The sequence below is a fragment of the Balaenoptera physalus genome (assembly GCF_965194825.1).
Source record: "Balaenoptera physalus genome assembly, chromosome: 6".
NCBI lineage: Eukaryota > Metazoa > Chordata > Mammalia > Artiodactyla > Balaenopteridae > Balaenoptera > Balaenoptera physalus.
In genome coordinates this window covers 91,017,331-91,035,604 of record NC_138885.1, presented here as the reverse complement: position 1 = coordinate 91,035,604, position 18,274 = coordinate 91,017,331, and the positions used below count along the sequence as shown (strand labels likewise).

Sequence of the window (18,274 nt, the reverse complement as noted above, 5' to 3'; positions counted from 1 at the left end):
CCCATAACCCAGAAGAGATGTGTAGACGAATGCTACGGAAAAAGAAAAGAAATGAGTTCCAGCTGGAGGACTGAGCAACAAGTTAGTATGCCAGAGTCTTGTTTGTTATGAGAATTAACCAACTAAGAACTCTTACCTATTGGGGAATCAGGGTAGAACTATCAGTTTGTCTAACTGGTTTGCATGAAGAGAAATTAATGCACGTTTCCATGTAAAGCAGTCAATTTCTTCCTTCCACATTTACTTACTGTCCTATAGATATGCCCCAGAGAAGTGCATATTTTTGGCTGGTGAGAAGGTAATGAGTTACTTGTAAGTCATTATTATAAAGAAGCTATTACTCCAGAATCATATTCAGGAAGGATTCCTCATCTGCAATCAAGGCACACCATTGCCTGATTAAGCCTTGGGAGGAGTTGGTGCACCCTGATGTAGGAGGGAGGGTGCGGCTCGGATACGGCTTTAGACTGCAATGTATTTCTGACTGCAAAACAAAATGGCATGAGCTGTGAAGGACCAAGCGAAGCAGAGAGATCGGCTCTCTAGGGCTGACCCGTGAGCCCAGCCAACAACCAGCCATAAGCTCCCTTTTGCTTTGTCTTTGAACAACCTCATCGTTCCCTTAGCTGTGTGTCCAACAAAGGTGGTCCAGCTCTTGAACCTCTGGTGTGGAGGTGTGAGATCCGGGACGTTTCATGCGGGAAGAAGTGGCTTCTGTGGACGTGCTCTAGGGAGGCACCCAGGTAGAAGCCTCTTCGGGCATCCCACTGAGCCCCTAGAGGCTCTTACCGTGCCCCCTACCCGCCCTGCTCTCAGCCTGCTGCTGATTCTGCATTTGCCATCCATTCACTTCAACTCGTGGGAAGGCGGGCCCTTCAGAAGAGATGCCGAAAGTAGGAGAACAGCTGTGAGGGGAATCCCTCAATGTCGGGCATGCCCTTGCCCCAGAAGATGAATTCCTGGATGGGTGTCAGGCAAACAGGCAGAGACACATCTCATACTACACTCTTTCGAATAAAAATATCGTTTTATTTAAAATTTTATAAACCCAGCTGTGGTTAATTTTATGTGTCATCTTGACTGGGCCATGGGGTGCCTAAGACCCTGACTAACGTACCAGCCTTGTGATAGCATTGCTCATTTTGTTGAAATGTTCAGTATGACACAAATGGTACAGACACAAATGATAACCTGATTCATTCTCTTACTACATCCTTGGGAGTGTTATAAAGAGTCAGAGAGGATGACTTCGCCAAAGCAAAAAAAATCTGCGGTTGTAACTGGAAATAGATGATAAGACACGTGACTCACATGTTAATTTCTAGTAAACCATATTGCATCCTGAGAAACACTCACTTTCATGTAAAACAGAATCTTTTGCTTTCTGTATCTTTGTGGACATCTGAAAGAGTTTCTAGTTGTCATTTCGAGAATTTTTTGAGGCACATGAGGTAGGTGTCATTACTAAAATCTCACTAGATTTCTCATTTGAGTTTTGTCAGTGATACGTTATCATTCAGACAATATATATGCCATCAAAAGATACTATGGGGCTTCCCTGGTGGCGCAGTGGTTAAGAATCCACCTGCCAATGCAGGGGACAGGGGTTCAAGCCCTGGTCCGGGAAGACCCCACATGCCGCGTAGCAACTAAGCCCCGGGCACCACAACTACTGAAGCCCGCGCACCTAGAGCCCGTGCTCTGCAAAAAGAGAAGTCACCGCAATGAGAAGCCCACGCACCGCAGTGAAGAGTGGCCCCACCTCGCCGCAACGAGAGAAAGCCTGCGCACAGCAATGAAGACCCAACGCTGGCAAAAATAAATTAAAAAAAAAAAATACTATGGCCAGAGTGACTTAATAAAAACTACAGCATCCCGTGGCCCAATGTTACATAGTGTATTATCCAAAAAACCCCACAGCCTAGCATCCAAAGGTAATTAAAGAGCCATTCACATCTTTAATTGTGTTTTTCAAAGAACTTTTATCATCCACTTATTGAATGGTTTTACTTTATGATCTAGTTCACAACCTTTAGAAACCTTCCTGAGGGTCTTTCTTCCTCTCCAGTTTTCTCAAACACCAAGAAATGAGGAGATTCTCATTCTTTTAACTTACTCCTCACCTTCTCACCAGCTCTCTTCTCTGTCTGTGTCTCAGCCCCCATGGCCCTGGTCTCCTCCCCACTTCCTCGTACATTTCTGGTCCTATTTTTCTCCTGTTCATTTACCCAATTCTGACTCTTAGAACCTGGAACCTGGGCTGGCCAAGAAAGAAGACTATTTGTAAAGTAGGGGAGAGTAAGAAGTTGAGAGGACAAAACTGTAAGTCTTTTTCAAGATGAAATCTTAAAATGCTGATCTTTATTTTCTCTCATTATCACACTTAGAGGTAGCACTTCACGTCAGCCAGGGACAAGAGCCATATTAGCTGTCGCTTCAAGATCCTGGGTATGTTTCTTTTTTTCCTTTTTCTTCTTTAATTGAAGTATAGTTGACTTACAATGTTATATTAGTTTCAGGTGTACAACATAGTGATTCAATATTTTGATAGATTATACTCCATTTAAAGTTATTACAAAATAATGGCCACATTTCCCTGTTATACAATATATCCTTGTTGCTTATCTATTTTATACATAGTAGTTTGTATCTGCTAATCCCCTACCACTATCTTACCCCTCCCCCTTCCCTCTCCCCACTGGTAACCACTAGTTTGTTCTCTATATTTGTGAGTTTGTTTCTGTTTTGTTATATTCACTCATTTGTTTTACTTTTTAGATTTCACGTGTAAATAATAACATAAAGTATTTGTGTTTCTCTGTCTGACTTATTTCACTAAGTACAATAACCCTCTATGGTACATGTTGCTGCAAATGGCAGAATTTCATTCTTTTTTATGGCTGAGTAATAGTCCACTGTATATGTGTGTGTGTGTGTGTGTGTGTGTGTCTCCCCACATCCTCTTTATCCATTCATCTTTTGATGGGCACTTAGGTTGCTTCTATATCTTGGCTATTGTAAATAATGCTGCTCTGAACATTGAAACATTGAGGTGTGAGGTATGTTTCTTTTATCCATAGTTGCCTGCACAGTAGCCCTGGATTGCCCATCAGAAGAAAGCTGGCACATCTCTGAGACTTTGCCAAGCTCCATCCAAACTCTCTTGTGTGTTTGCTCATCCTTTTCAGTGATCCAAGACACTTGGACCCCTCCTCCTATATACAGATGGTGTCAGGCATTGACAACCAGAGGCTGTGTGACAGAATGGAAAAAAAGCCTCTATGCTGGTGCAGGGTTGGACCCCTGTTGTATATACTACTGGCTCATTTTATCTCCCAGGACAACCTTATGGTATGGGCAGGGGCAAGTATGAATATTACTCTTCTCATTTAATAGCCCAGCAGGCTTGGCATTTCTGTTAAATGTTGGTGAGTGCTTCAAAGCAGTAGGGAGAGTTGTTCAGACTAACTGTAATTTTATTAACTCACATTAAGCATCCTGGATAGTTTTTCCATTTTTATACTAAAAAAAGTCTATATTTAGATATGAAGTAAACATCTCTTTTTTTTCCACTAGAAATCACACACTGCATCTTTCACAAAGAAAAATATTGAATTTATAAGCATACTTATACTGTAATCATTTCCTGTGATTACTTTTCATTTTTATGCTAATATAACTAGAATTTATGTAGTGCATTATTTTTCCATAGTGCGTGTATTCTGATAGATACAGAAAAAGGAAAAGCACCCAAAAACATATTCTGAGAAGAGCCATAAATATACATTTTCATCATCCTTATTAGAAAAACATTCTTTATTCTCTCTTCTCTCTCTCGCCTCATTAGAAACAATCTGTAATATTTATATACATTACATAGATTTATAAATAGATGTATTTATAGAAATAAAGTAGATATGGACCTCAGTACACTAAAGAACAAGTCATTCATAGATTTCTGTGACTCTCCTACATTTACAGCCTGTTCAGATACATGACCTGACGTTTCCTTGGTCTGTGAGGTTTTGGGAGACCATTATGCAGATTATGAACTCACCTCTTGGTGAACTGATTGCTCTGATTGACACAAATTATCTTTGGGCAACAATACGTGTATAAGGGGGGTGCTTAAAGGCATGACCCTTGACAGCCCAAGGAATATACCTGAGATGAAAAAGGAAGAGACCTGGCCATAACAGCTCAGATGTCCATACTATGAACATTGGCCAAACAAGGTTTCTAGAGACACCCCATGTCTTATGAGATGGTGGCGGGGCGGGGGTAGGGGAAGGACAAACTAAATGGTAGGTCTGCGTCACACTGAGGAGGTGGGATTTAACACCCAGTTGCTTGACATTGTTTTCTCCACTTAAAGTTTTAATTTAATAATCAGCTTTGAGTTTCTTTTTCTGACCAGGAAAAACAAATCAAGCTTGAAATCTGTGGAAGTGTTTGCTTTCCTCATGACAGAAGCCCAGCAGCCTTCCTGTTCTAGGTACATTTATGGAGAGCAGCCACCTCAGGGAGCTGAGTTTGTCTCCATTTTTTAAGGGACTGAGTAAAGATAGATATGATAGAGAAAAAGAAAATGATTATTTTGGGTTATTAAAACCCAGTGAATTTTGAAAATTGTGTGTCAGTGGCTATCAGTCAGAATTTTTTTAAAAAATCTGAATTATGCAGAGCAATATTTCCTAAAATGTGTTCCCTAGGATAATGATCTGATAAAATATTCTGGGCAAATAAAACCTTCCATATTTTCTCCCTCTCTTAGAGATTCACAAAAAATTACATTAATACATTAAATGCTAAGAAAACTTCTTGGAAAAGAAGAACAAAGTTGGAGGTCTCATACTTCCTGAGTTCAAAACATACTACAAAGCAACAACAATCAAGACAGTTGTGGTACTAGCATAAAGACAGACGTCTGTACCAACAGAACAGAATAGAGAGCTCAGAAATAAACCCTTGCGTATAAATGGGCAAATAGTGTTTGACAGTGGTACCAGGACCATTCAGTGGGGGAAAGGACAGTCTTTTCAACATACGGTATTGGGAAAACTAGACATCCACATGTGAAGAATGAGGTTGGACTCTTAACTTACACCATACACAAAAATTAACTCAAAATACATTAATGATCTAAATAGAGAACCTAAAACTATAACACTCTTAGAAGAAAATATATGGGAAAATCTTCGTAACATTGGATTTGACAATGATTTCTGAGTTTGTCTCCATTTTTTAAGGGACTGAGTAAAGATAGATATGATAGATATGATAGAGAATCAGACCAAGACTGATAAGGATTTCTGAAAAGAGAACTCAGATTGTGCCGTGTTTGAGACACCAGCAGGGTCGCCCCTGCCATTGTTCCAGTCATGGGCGTTGGCCTTCCCTGGACTCTTCTGACCTCATGGGCCTGTGTCCATCCTGAAGCCCCCCAGGACAGAAGCCCATGCTGCAGAGCTGCTGCCTAATTGCTTGCTTTCTTGCATTGTTCCCCAAAGCTCATGCCAGTTTCCTTTCTTGAGGGGTCCATCCCCCTGCATCTCCCGGTCTTTGCACAGTGTTGATTCACAGCAAAGTGCTTCAGCATCTGGAAGGCGGATCATAGTACCTTGTACTCGCTGTAAAGTGATGGCACCGTGTGGCTGGGCAGAGGAAGACTGTGCTAGCATTGCGCTGCCTTTGTGCGGCGTTGCAGAGACCTGCATGGTCTGTCAGAGCACCTGGGGACTGAGAGTTTGGCTGGGCAACCTGCCAGAGCGAGTCACCACAGCAGGGACATGGTGACCTATACAGAGTGCCATCCAGGGTGGCCATCGAATGGAAGTCACAGCCAAACTTCAGGATGTCTTAATGCCAGGGAGATACTTGGGGCGTGTAGACAGCAGAGGAGTGGGTTATCCACTGATTGAGCCAAGGCAGCCACTGCCCATTCCCGAGTCCTAGATCAACACCCAATGCCAGCCGGGTGCCCCGCAGCCAGTGGACAAGGGCTAAGAGACCGGGCAGCAGGCAGACAGGTCTGAGCCCTTGACGCCCAGCTCTGAGGTCCTCCTTTCTCCTGCCACTCGGAGGTAACACACCCTCCTTCTGTTCTCCCGGACCAGGAGTAGGACATCTGAAAGAATAGCACTTGCCTGATAAAGATTGATTTATCTAAAGAGTCTAAATATTTAAATGATTGGATGAGACAGTGTTGACTAGGCTGGAATTTCATGTCGTCCTCCTTTTACAGTGGGACAGGGGCTTATAAGAGAGACTGAATCAGCTCTAGGAGATAAAAAAACCATTTTTTCCTTACCTGCATTTGTGGAATTGGTCCCAACTTCACCCTCATTCCATATCCTCCCTCTAGCCATCATGTAGCATGAGTGGAAACTGGAAAAGCTGAGGGTTGGGGGACTTGGCCGAGAGCAAACATCTGGTTGGTGGTGAAACTTGGACTTGAACCCAGTTCCTCTCATCCAAGTCTAGTCTCCGGAGGTTCCCTCAAAGGCCATGAACATGCTGACGCTGATCTGGGAAGAAATGTTCACCCAAGTGTCAAGTTCCTCAGAAGCTACCCTGCGGGTTTACAGGCAAGTGAAATATTAAGGAATGGCTCCCAGGAGAAAGCAGGAAAGGAACAGGGGAAGCAGGATGGGATGGGAGGGAAGCCAAGCAGGGCCATGACTTCAGAGGCAAGCCCAGCCTCAGCCTGATCATATGTAAATTACCCCTCAGACGTTGTCCACCTCTAAGGAAGGGATCTAGGCTTTCACACTCAAGCAGCAGTCAGGCATGCCCAGGCACTTCTGGTTTTCTGTACGTGAACCCAAAGAAACTCCAGAAGCCCAAGGGCAGTCCCCTGAAGAAGGCTGCTGGTGGACGTGGTCAGAAGCCAAGCCCAGAAGGGGTGGTGTTGGTAAAGAACAAATAAGAGGGGGCTGAGGAGATCTGGGATGACCATGGGAGCCCCCGACAGTGCTCTCTGTCTCTCTGTCTCTCTTTGTTGTTTAAGGCTACCAGCCATCCTTTCTTGGGAAGAATAGTCCTTTATTCCAAGGTTACATTCTTCCTGCTTTTTTGTTATTAGTGTTGCTCCTTTTAGGAAAACCTAGTGATTATGGATAATAAGACACTGTATTATTGTTTTAATGTCTTACTTGGGCAATAAAAGTTGGCCACTGTCTCTTGGTTTCCCAACTTATTTTTGACATATTACTGGTCCATGAAACCCCAGAGTCTGGGAACCACTGCAATAGTCCATGTCACTTTTCTTTTTCAGTTAGTTTCCAAAGTACTTCCTAATCATCTCTGTGTGATTCAAAACAGGCAACTAAAACAATAAAGAGTTTGGAATCCAGCTCAGTAATAATTGTGTAAACACTGCTTTTCCTCCCAGGAGGGCCTCTGCAATCATCAGCAGTATGCGCTTTCCCATGTAACTTGAAGGCAGGGGGGTGAGGGGAAAACTGACCCCAAAGGAGTGTCACAAAAGCCACCTTTGCCTCACCTCTCCATGAATCCTAGGCTGCACAAGTCTGGCTGAGGTCATAGGTGGGAGAGAATCCTGCAATCTCATCAAGAAATCCCTAGAAAATCCCCAGATGTGAGTGTGTGTGGGGGTAGCCATGTGCTGTAGGAGACCCGGAGAACGGTGAGGAAGGATAATTGTGATCAGAATGCAGTTAAATGTGAAAATTAGGAGTCAGTCGGTCTGTGCCTGTTCCTGCTCAAAGAAATAAGTTGCATCACCTAATATTCTTCCCAGTGACAAATTCTAAGAGCTGAAAGGTTTTTTTTTTTCTTTCCCTCTACTTTACCAAGAATGACTGAGTTTTCCATTTGGATAAAGCTTCATGCGTTTCTCATCTGCCAGCTGAAAATTGCAAACAAGAAAATTCTGTTCTTTGGAGCAGTTCCTGGAGCAGAGGAATAGTTTCAGTTGATCAAAAGAATTTATAGTGTCTGATGCTTTTTACTTTGAACTTTAAGAATCAAAGATTTATTTTTGTAAAAGAGTTTGGTTGATTTTTCAGTTCAATTATATACTACTGACTCTTGAAAAATGCATGACAATCAATAAAGGTATTCTAATGGTCTCATTTTAATGAGTAATAATCAATATTTCTATTTTGATTCCATATGATCTTATAAAAATTTTTATTTTAAAACTATGGTTTGGGATATAATTATATGTCTAAGATTGATTTAATGAATTATTATTATATTCAACTAATATTTATTTGTACCAAGTATGTGCTGGGCACAGTTCTAGGTGCTGGGATGCAGCAGTGAACAAAACCGTTAAAGCCGTAGTAATTGCCAAAGAGTTAAGCTAGCATTTCCTGTGAAATTGCCTTTGAAATAAAGTATTTTCATGGGGGCAATCCAATGTTATATGATGCAGGAATTGAAAGTTACCAACAAATATAGAATTGCTATTATTTTGTCCCTAGAGTAAAAAAGAAAGTTCCCCCCAAGGCAGAAAAGATCACATTTTAATACAGGTGAAATCTTCTCTCAAAATAAGTAATGCATGTAAATAGAAAATAATTTTTGAAGTTCAGAAGTTCCCACGTCTTTAAGATTTAAATATGTTAGGAGTCAGGAGAAAACCTGGATTTCATTAGCCAGATGAGGACAGGGAAATCATGTCGAGAAAAGCCCTGATTTCCTTCCTGGAGACCAAGGTGACTTGTGGATTATCTAGATAATTGTCTTAATTCTCAACCTTGAAAGATGACCTGAGAGATAAGCTAGATCACGTGAAACTTATTTAGTGTCATTCAGTTCTCTGGATTTGTTAACAATGTAAGGAGATTTACCGTTAACTGCATCAAATCACCAAACCAGGGGTTGTGAATCTGTTGAAGTATGTCGTGCTGAAATCTACAAAATCCCCAAAGAATTCCTTGTCAAGGATTCTGGGTGGACAAGTGATCAAGAGAGAACAGGCAGGCTCCTTTCAATGAATGACACTCTGGAATATGATCTATAGCTTGCTACGTCACACTGATGATGCCTCTTTTTCCTCTCTAAATATATATTTAATCTGTTGTACTATTTTGCCACATGATGCCAGTAAAGGGTCTTTCCATTAAATTTTGGAGAGGGCCAAATTCAGTCTATAGAGGCCTTTCTAAATAAATATGGAGTTCTATAAGAATAATAATGCTTCTCTAACCTAAAGGGATCTGCTCATGAGTGATTAAAAAAAAAGCCTCACAGTTATTTGTTATTTGTTAAATTCCTTCTTGGGTCCTAAAATTTAACTTAACAATAGTATTCGCTGTACATTTTCCATATACCAGACATTTCCCCAAGTACTTTACATGCATTATCTCATTTAATCTCCATAAAATCCTATAATGTAAGTACTCCTGTTTTACAGAAATAATGGAGGATTCGGAGAGGTTAAACAAATTCCCCAAAGTCACCTAGATAGTAAGGAGAAGAGTCAGGACTGGAACATGTCCACTTGATACCACACTGATGCTACCAGAAAATGATGTCAAATTCCAGGATCATAAGCCAATTCCTGGTAACTTGTAGAAAGTGATGGGAATCTCTTCTCCTAGAGTCGTTTCCCCCTTCCATCCCACCCATGTAGCATTACGATGCATTGTGCCTACAGTGTGAATTTCTCAGTTGAGTAAACACTCACCTAGCCAGCTGGATCCCACACCTAGCAGCTTCCTCAAAGGAATAAACACTCGCTATTTATAACATTAATTACCCTGTGCAGTACAATTCTTTGAGGAAAATGTATGATGTGTGCTCAAAAAAGCATTTTTTCCCCACACAATCTTGTTAATCAAAAGAGTTGGCAAGAGATCATAAGAACATCATAAGCCTTGCACAGAATGTAAGAAAAATAAAAATACAACTGAATTTAAAGAGGGTGTGTTCATTTCAGAGATTGTTTTCGCTTCTTAATGATCATTCTTCCTTCAAGATCAAGAGGCTGTGTGTCTGATGAGGATAGTCCTATTCTGTCTCCAAAGGTTACTCTTTAGTTCAACCTTCCAAGTGACCCTATAATTAGAAAATAACATTGTGAGACAAGAAAGAAGCACACATATCATTTTAAAGTTTTGCATACCTGTGTGTTTAGAAGGGTTTTTTTTTTTCTTTTAAGAGTAGAGATTCAGAAGTAAACTTAGAATTTCTGAGGCAAGTCGTTTTTAGAATTTAAATATTTTTGAGAGAAAATTGAGTTCAGTATTAAGACAGATTCATAAAAGAGAAAGCAAAATTGAATCCTTGTTTTTCAACTCACTCAAGATTCAAAATACCTAAATATTTATAAACTACAGCTGATATTTCTATAGGCAGTCATCTTCAAATTTTAAAAATATGTAGATTTAGAGAATAATACATTATTCAATAATAACTTGCAGGTAAGCACTGGCCTACTTCAAATACATTCAAATTTTCCAGCAAAGATACTTGTATCTAAAATTTAAACCAGTAAATGTATACTGTTTTAAAAAAATAATCCCTGGGCTAATGATTAGTGCTCACAAGTGTGAGCACAAAGTGGCTGCCAACTACCTGTGACCTCAACTGTATCACTTAACTCCTCAGAGCTTCATATGTGTCATTTCTAAAGTGACGAGCTAGATCTAGTGGGTCACAATCCACTATCAGGCTGAGAAATCAAGTTATGTGTCAAAAGTAGTGATAAAAAAACATTAAAATCAAAGAGTAGAAAGTATCTGCATCATGCAGAGGAGGAAAAAGTATTATTTTATGTAACTTTTGTTTCAGATACACACACATGTGTGGTGTACTGGGTTATGATGTAAAATGTAATTTATTCTGTATGTCACCGTCAAAAAAGTTTGAGAAATGCTGAGGGAGATAACTTCCAGGGTGCCCTCTAGTTCTGACATTCTTGACATTCTTTAGGCTTGTTGTGTAAGTGATAGGGTGGCAGAGATTGCAAACAAATTGTCAACCCTAATTAATGCTCCCTTCCATATCACAAAGTTGTGGCTGTGCACCCAGGGACTATAATTCCTAGCTCCTGTTCCAACCAGGTGAGACCACACGACTTGTTCTTGCCAGTGAAGTGTAAACAGAGTGATAACATCACTTCCAGGTTGAAGGCGAAGGAGCCCGTGAGTTTTCTCACGCTTTTCTTCCCTTTCTGCTTTGGCTCAACACAAACATATCAACCTTGGGAATGCTGTGTTGAATGAAGATGGTGGAGCCAGAAGATGGAAGGAGACTGGTGCTTCAAACACTGCTTGGAGAACAGCCCTTACCTTTCAGGGACACCTGTTTCAGTCTTCACATGAGCAAGGAATAAAATTCTATTGATTTGAGGGCCGTTATACATGTTGAGCGTCTGCTTGTCAGGAGAATGTTACTCTCACTAATCCAGAGACATCCAGCGGCTGGAGGTACTGAATTACTGGTATAGTTTCCTTATGCTGCATGTCAAAGGCCTAATAGAATATGTGTTCAGTCATTTTGTGTTTTCATAACCCTTTTGACCAAAACTGTCTGGACACAGTTTCCTCTAACCATCAGAAAGTTAGAGGATAGACAGAATAGCCTTCTTCTGCTGAGACAGCCTCTTAACAGCAATTAGAAAAATAATTAGGAAAATAAAAGATAATATATTCCATCATCTAAAGAAAATCATAGTAGGTTTAGTTGAAAACAACATTTCGTTTGTCTTTTTTTAAAGTAATGTTTTCTGTTTCTTTGATCCTTCATAGTTTACAAAGCACTTGTATGTATAAGATACATCACTTGATTCTGTCAACGATCCTGGTGGTAGGAAAGCAAGAACGAATTGCCCCATTTTACAGATGAGAAAATAAAGGCTTTGTGAAATTAAGTGATTTAAGGTTTGTACCAAGAGTAGCGGAGCCAGCACCTCAATGCCACAACTTTAAAGTCCAAATCCTTTTCTCCTCTGAGGTCATAAAGGGCTGGGTCTTGTTTGTTTCCTGCGCCAGCCTGGAACGTAATAAAGATCTCATACTGCTTCCCCTGGTTTGGTCTCAAATACCTCCTGTCTTTGCAGTAGGAAGAAGCCTCTTTTTTTTTTACATCCAACAAGGGGCATTGACAGCAGACCTGAGAGCTGAGTCATTTAAGGTCGTGTTAGAAAGCAAAAAGCGGAGTGGTGCACATTTTGCTGATTAATAAGAGTAGTTTTTGGATTTAATGACATTTAAACATTTTTGCACAGTTTTCCAGGGAATTCAAAACTCCTTTGGAATTACAAAATTTGTTTTAAGCCGCATAATGACAATATACACAGCATTGTTAAGCATTAAATGAAATAAAAAATATCCACAGCTATTTTTGCATGTTTAAATATAGGATGGTGTAAAACAGAACAAAATGCGCCCAGATTTTCTGGGGAAAAAAAAGTTCTTATCAATGAAGCGCCAAGTCGTAAGCAGATGAACGGGCTCTGTTTTACTTGCTTTCTGTAGCCTTGTTTACACTTACTGAGGTAGCTGTTGAGGAAAAACAGAAGAGCTTTTGATTTTACCAGTTGAAAGAACTTTTCCAGAAATCACAAAAATATTAAACACTCAGCCCCACATAACTATTTCAGAAATGGTATTTTTGTAGCTATGTATAAATAAAACCATTTCCAAAGAAGAGGTCTCTGTAGGAAATTTCAGACCAGTGTTTCCATTATTAAATATGTCTATGAGCTGAAAAGTTTCCTAGATCCAAACCTGGCCTGTCTAGTTATTTTTGGACCCAGTGGAGTCTCAAGCTTGCAGGGAAACGTCTGCAGTGTTCTGCTGTGTCACAGGGTGACTGTAGCACAACCCAGAGACCATCTTCTGAGGAGTGGGGAGCGGCACAACTGGGCTTCCACTTGGGGCACGTCTTGTTGGGGAAGAACCAGAACAGTCTCTGGATCCATTCTTGAGAGTGTGATCCGAAGTTCACCTGAAAATGTAACAGCTAGAGTTGGAGGTAACTCAGCCCACTGCCACAGGAGAGTCTGAGGCGTCTGAAAATGGTGGCTGGGAGCTTGGCACTTATTGCAAATGTTTTATAACTGGGACGTCTCTCAAACTGGTTCATAAGGAAACATGCCTTTCATTGTAGAGCAATCTAGTTTGGTGATCAGTGCAATACATGTAAAAACCAAATGTTCTGCTCTGTTTTTAGATTAGCTCAACTGATAAAGCATTCTAAAAATCAGTTATTTTGTGTGTGTGTCTGCGTGTATGCATGTCTGTGCACGTTAATAGTTTCTTCCAAAGATCAGGGTGGGAGAGGCACATTCTTTGGTTTAATGCCTTGATGTCTACAATGTTTCCATTTTGGAGACTGAGTTCATGTGGGCTGGGCATCCTCTAAGAGACTCCTTCTTGAATCCCGAATTAAAAGAAATTACCAATCCAATAAACATATGTTAATTACCTTCACATTCAATAATTAAGGAGGTGGAAAATACCACTACTCTGAAACCATCCTATACGCACCGATAAAAGATTCAGACTCCTGGTCATAGCACATGCAAAATACAGCTCCCAGCATGGTGCACAGTTTAATGAACACCTCGACTGGAGCTGACTACATCAGGAAAGGCTCACATCAGACAGCAGTGTTTACCAGAGTACATTACATGTTCATTGCAATGATTAGAGGAAAATGGTTTTCTAGACATGCATTTGCTACAGGAAAAAAAAAAAAGCCAACATTAGCTTCTCCCTCTGTACCAGTCTTTATATTTTCCTATTAACGTGAGCAGGAAAAAGAAGTCTTATCAGTAATTTTGAGGGGAGAAGGAAAAACATATTCTATTCAGCAAGGATTCTGAACTTAAGAGAACCATGATGGATGTAGTATGCAGATGGGTTGATTGTTCGTTCACTAAAAACAATTGTGGGATGCGTCCCAGGCCAAAGGCAACATGAGAGGGGCTAAAGAGATCTAAACATAAATTTCTAAATTCCTGCCTTTCAAGAATTTACAATTTAGAAAATGAAACAGAAGAGACCACGAACATCTCTAAAATCAGGCCCAATGTGAGATGCTTGGTGTTATAGGAGCAAAAAAAAGAGGGAGGAATAATTCTGGGGATGGGGGAGATTTTAAGACAGATGTAGCAGCTGAGCTGGGCTTGGAAGGATGAGTGGGATTTCAGCTGGAGAATTACAGGGAGGGCAGAAAGACGTTCTGTCTACAGAGGAAGAGGGAACAAAAGCACTGTAGGGGAGGAGGTGGGGTGTGCTGGGGACCGGTGGGTAACATCATGAATGGAATCTGTGCCTGGGGAGGTGCAGTGGGAGACAGGCGTGGCAGGGAACAGGAACAATGATAAAATTCCTTTAAAAGTACTTTATAGAGTCAGGGTGTTGCCACTGCCTCCAGGGAAATTGCATTCTGCACCTTACACACCAGCCGAATTAAGGACATAATTGGTTGTTTTAAGTCCAATTATATTTAACTCAGTTGAAGGTAAGGATTATGGATTTTGATATTACTTATGATGGGGTGTGCATAATAAGGCCTTTGATAGAGGCTAAAACAATGATGTAAAGCAGAGTGTTCTGCCCCTCGGCTAGGCAACAAGAAAGAGATGACAAAAAATGAGAAATGAGCCAATTAAATTACGCAAAAACATCATGCTTGCAAAGAAACCGAAAAAATAAAATCAGTCTTTGGGGTTGTACTTCAAAGTCTAATTTTCTTTCCCCTTTAACTTCCTCTTACTTCATTAGGATTTTTTTTTCTAAACCATTTAGTAATTGGATTATGCTCAGAAAAAAAAAAAAAGGGAAAAATGAATCCAGTGACTAATCTTAGGAAGGAATTGGGGTGACAGATTTGATTCAGTATTTGTTATTTCTAATATCAGTTTCTTTGCTGGGAGAGGGTGATTCTTGTGTCCCTCCCTCTCAGAAGATAATTCTAAAGATTACATTCTGTTCCTGATAAATAAAGATAACAAACACAGATCTAACCATATGCAGCCCAAGTGAAAGAAGAGAGGGGTAAATTATCTCATATTCTTAAGAGGTGTAAACAAATGTCTTAGAAGATTCAGTTTCAAGTGATACTTTTTTTTTAAAGGCAGGGTATTTTAACAAAGGGAGCAACCCCAGACTCATTGATTGAAACCTGTACACAAGAGTCAATCCTGTAAAAATTACTTTCCCAATTTTTCTTATGTGATACCTCGTTGAATATTATGTTGAAGGTGGTGGATACATGTTTGTTAAATAAATGAAGGGATTTCACTTAAAGAAATGGCATATAATTTGGATAAGTTATCTAAAGTTTAATTGGGTTTGACTTATGACCTAAAAATTGGAGGTCTTAGAGAGATCTTAGAAGGGGAAGAAGTACAAAATGAAAAGAAAACGGTGGTGGTGGTATTTTACCTGTCTTCTTCAGTCATTCTTATTTTACAAAATAGCTTTATTATTTATTTTCCTCATTATTTAAGTATGCATGCTCAATGCAGCCCTTCAATAAAGTTCATTCCATTCTAGAAGCATTTCACTCACCCTGCATTGCAAGAGCATCTTTTTCCACTTTGCAGGAGGCTTCTTAATGACACACAACCACCCATATAACGGAAATTTCAGTCCTTTGCTGTGACTCAATAAATTCACTGATGATTAATTTTAGCCCAGAGAGAGCTAATTTTTCATTGAAACAAAATTTCAAATCAATATATTAAATTTCTTTCTTAAGAACCACATGGATTAAAAATTAAAGGGCAAATTAATGATCTTTGTTGACCCACCTCCTAGAGTAACAGAAATAAAAACAAAAATAAACAAATGGAACTTAATTAAACTTAAAAGCTTTTGTGCAACAAAGGAAACCATAAATGAGACAAAAAGACAACCCTGAGAATGGGAGAAAATATTTGCAAATGAAACAACAGACAAAGGATTAATCTCCAAAATATACAAACAGTTCATGGAGCTCAGTATCAAAAAAACAAATAATCCAATTAAAAAATGGGTAGAAGACCTAAATAGACATTTCAGCAAGGTAGACATACAGGTGGCCAAGAGGCACATGAAAAGATGCTCAACATCACTAATTATTAGAGAAATGCAAATCAAAACTGTAACTGGGCATACACCCTGAGAAAACCATAATTCAAAAGGAGACATGCACCACAATGTTCATTGCAGCACTATTTACAATAGCCAGGACATGGAACCAACCTAAATGTCCATCGACAGATGAATGGATAAAGTAGATGTGGCACATATATACAATGGAATATTACTCAGCCGTAAAAAGAAAAGAAATTGAGTTATTTGTAGTGGATGGACTACTATAGTAGTGGATGGACCTAGAGTCTGTCATACAGAGTGAAGTAAGTCAGAAAGAGAAAAACAAATACCGTATGCTAACACATATATATGGAATCTAAAAAAAAAAAAAAGGTACTGATGAACCTAGTTGCAGGGCAGGAGTAAAGAGGTAGACGTAGAGAATGGACTTGATGACATGGGGTGGGAGGGGGAAGCTGGGGCGAAGTGAGAGTAGCATCAACATATATACGCTACCGAATGTAAAATAGTTGGCTGGTAGGAAGCAGCAGCATAGCACAGGGAGATCGGCTCGGTGCTTTGCGATGACCTAGCGGGGTGGGATAGGGAGGATGGGAGGGAGGCTCAAGAGGGAGGGGATATGGGGACATGGGTATGCATATGGCTGATTCGCTTTGTTGTGCAACAGAAACTAACACGGTATTGTGACGCAATTATACTCCAATAAAGATCTATTAAAAAAAAAAGCCCACTCCTTGCTAGCATGTATCAATCCTCAAGATTCTTAAATATTGAGGCATGCGATAAAACCAACTGAGTTTATCGAAACAGAAAATTAATAGCCTCTCAACCACAAGCATTTAAAATTTTCTGAGTGGTTTAAAATGATGTACACGTTTAAAAATTCTCATAATAAATATGTTCAGAGACCGTCACCTCATCTGGTCTCTGCCATCCCTCATGGTTGAAGGAGGCAGGTGACGGTGTCTTTGGAACTTTAGAATAGCGGAGAGCATGTGAATGGCAGTGGCACAGCCGCAGCAGGCAGCGTGCTTGTGAAGGTCTCTCTGTCTGAACCATCTGCCTAAGTGGTTTCCTACAGTCCACAAAATGCATACATGCGTGGTGTCTACATCAGATAATTTTATATCTTGTGGCTTACATGAGGTCTGGAAATGGTGGGCAATCTGGAAAAGCGACAAATCGTTCAAATGCTGGAAGAAAGATGGCAAAGGCAGAGCTATTGCACAGTCTGTTGGTTTTAGAAATGAGGGTGAGTGTCTCTACAGGGTGAGGTTGTAGGAGTGTCTGCTTAAAGGCTGGAGCCTCAGGAAATCCAAGTCACATTTCTTTCTCCTGCTCTTTTTAATCCCTTCCTGACCCTTCCTAGACAAACGTTCGTGATGTGAACATTTTCCCGTGACCATTATTTCACCCACATTTTGAGTGCTCTCCACTAAGAATTAGCTACCCTCTCTGCTAGGGAACAATGGAAGCCAATGAACTGTGGTCATATCCTTGTAAATCTCTGAGAAGATGCGGATGCCTGATGTGCAGAGAACTCTCATGTATAACATGTTCTTTTCTTCCTCTAGCAATCCTATGAAACAATTAGGGTAGGAATTCTTTTTCCTTGGTAATTACTTTGTTGGTAAATGTTGGAGCTGAGACCCAAACCCAGGTCTTCTGATTACAAACTCATTGGTATACTAACAGGGACCTCTGCTGCTCACACCCCCCTCCACCCTAGCGCCTACTATCATGTCAGGCACATCAGTAAACTTGTTCATTTATTTCAAGTTAATTCTTTAAAGGAAATTATCTTGTTTCTTCTCTTGAATAATAGTAAGAGATCTTGAGGATAGGTACTATTTTATTTAGATTCCCAGAAAGAACAAGAAGGTCCACTCAAGAGGCTTAAGGATAGATTTTAACAAAATTCTCTTTACAGAGATGTGGGCAGGGTAAAAAAACTCCAACAGGGGATGGTGAGGCACTCAGGAATTAGCAGGAATCCGCATCCTCCCCAAGCCTGAAGGGGAAGGGGCGTGCTCTTACTGGAGCAGAGTGCAAAGCGAGTCCTTGAGAAGGAACCATCTAAGAGAAGCTGAGGACATAAAGAAAGGAGCCTGGAGGAACCTGGGGGAAAGCAATCACTGCCTACACCCTTGGACTGACAGAGGCTTGGGAGTGTGGGGCAGGAAATAAATACTCTAGCATCTGTCTCCTCCTGCCCATTGACCTACTGTTATTGCCTCTAATTGGATGAA

At 40.3% G+C, this 18,274-nt stretch overlaps 1 long non-coding RNA gene across 1 annotated transcript; it reads left to right on the top strand.

The window, feature by feature from the left end:
- The first annotated feature begins 2,385 nt into the window (after window positions 1–2,385).
- Window positions 2,386–16,425, top strand: LOC309663428. Its single transcript, XR_014265263.1, has 2 exons — window positions 2,386–2,448; window positions 6,365–16,425. It is a non-coding gene; the product is annotated as an uncharacterized lncRNA (long non-coding RNA).
- The last annotated feature ends 1,849 nt before the right edge of the window (window positions 16,426–18,274 follow it).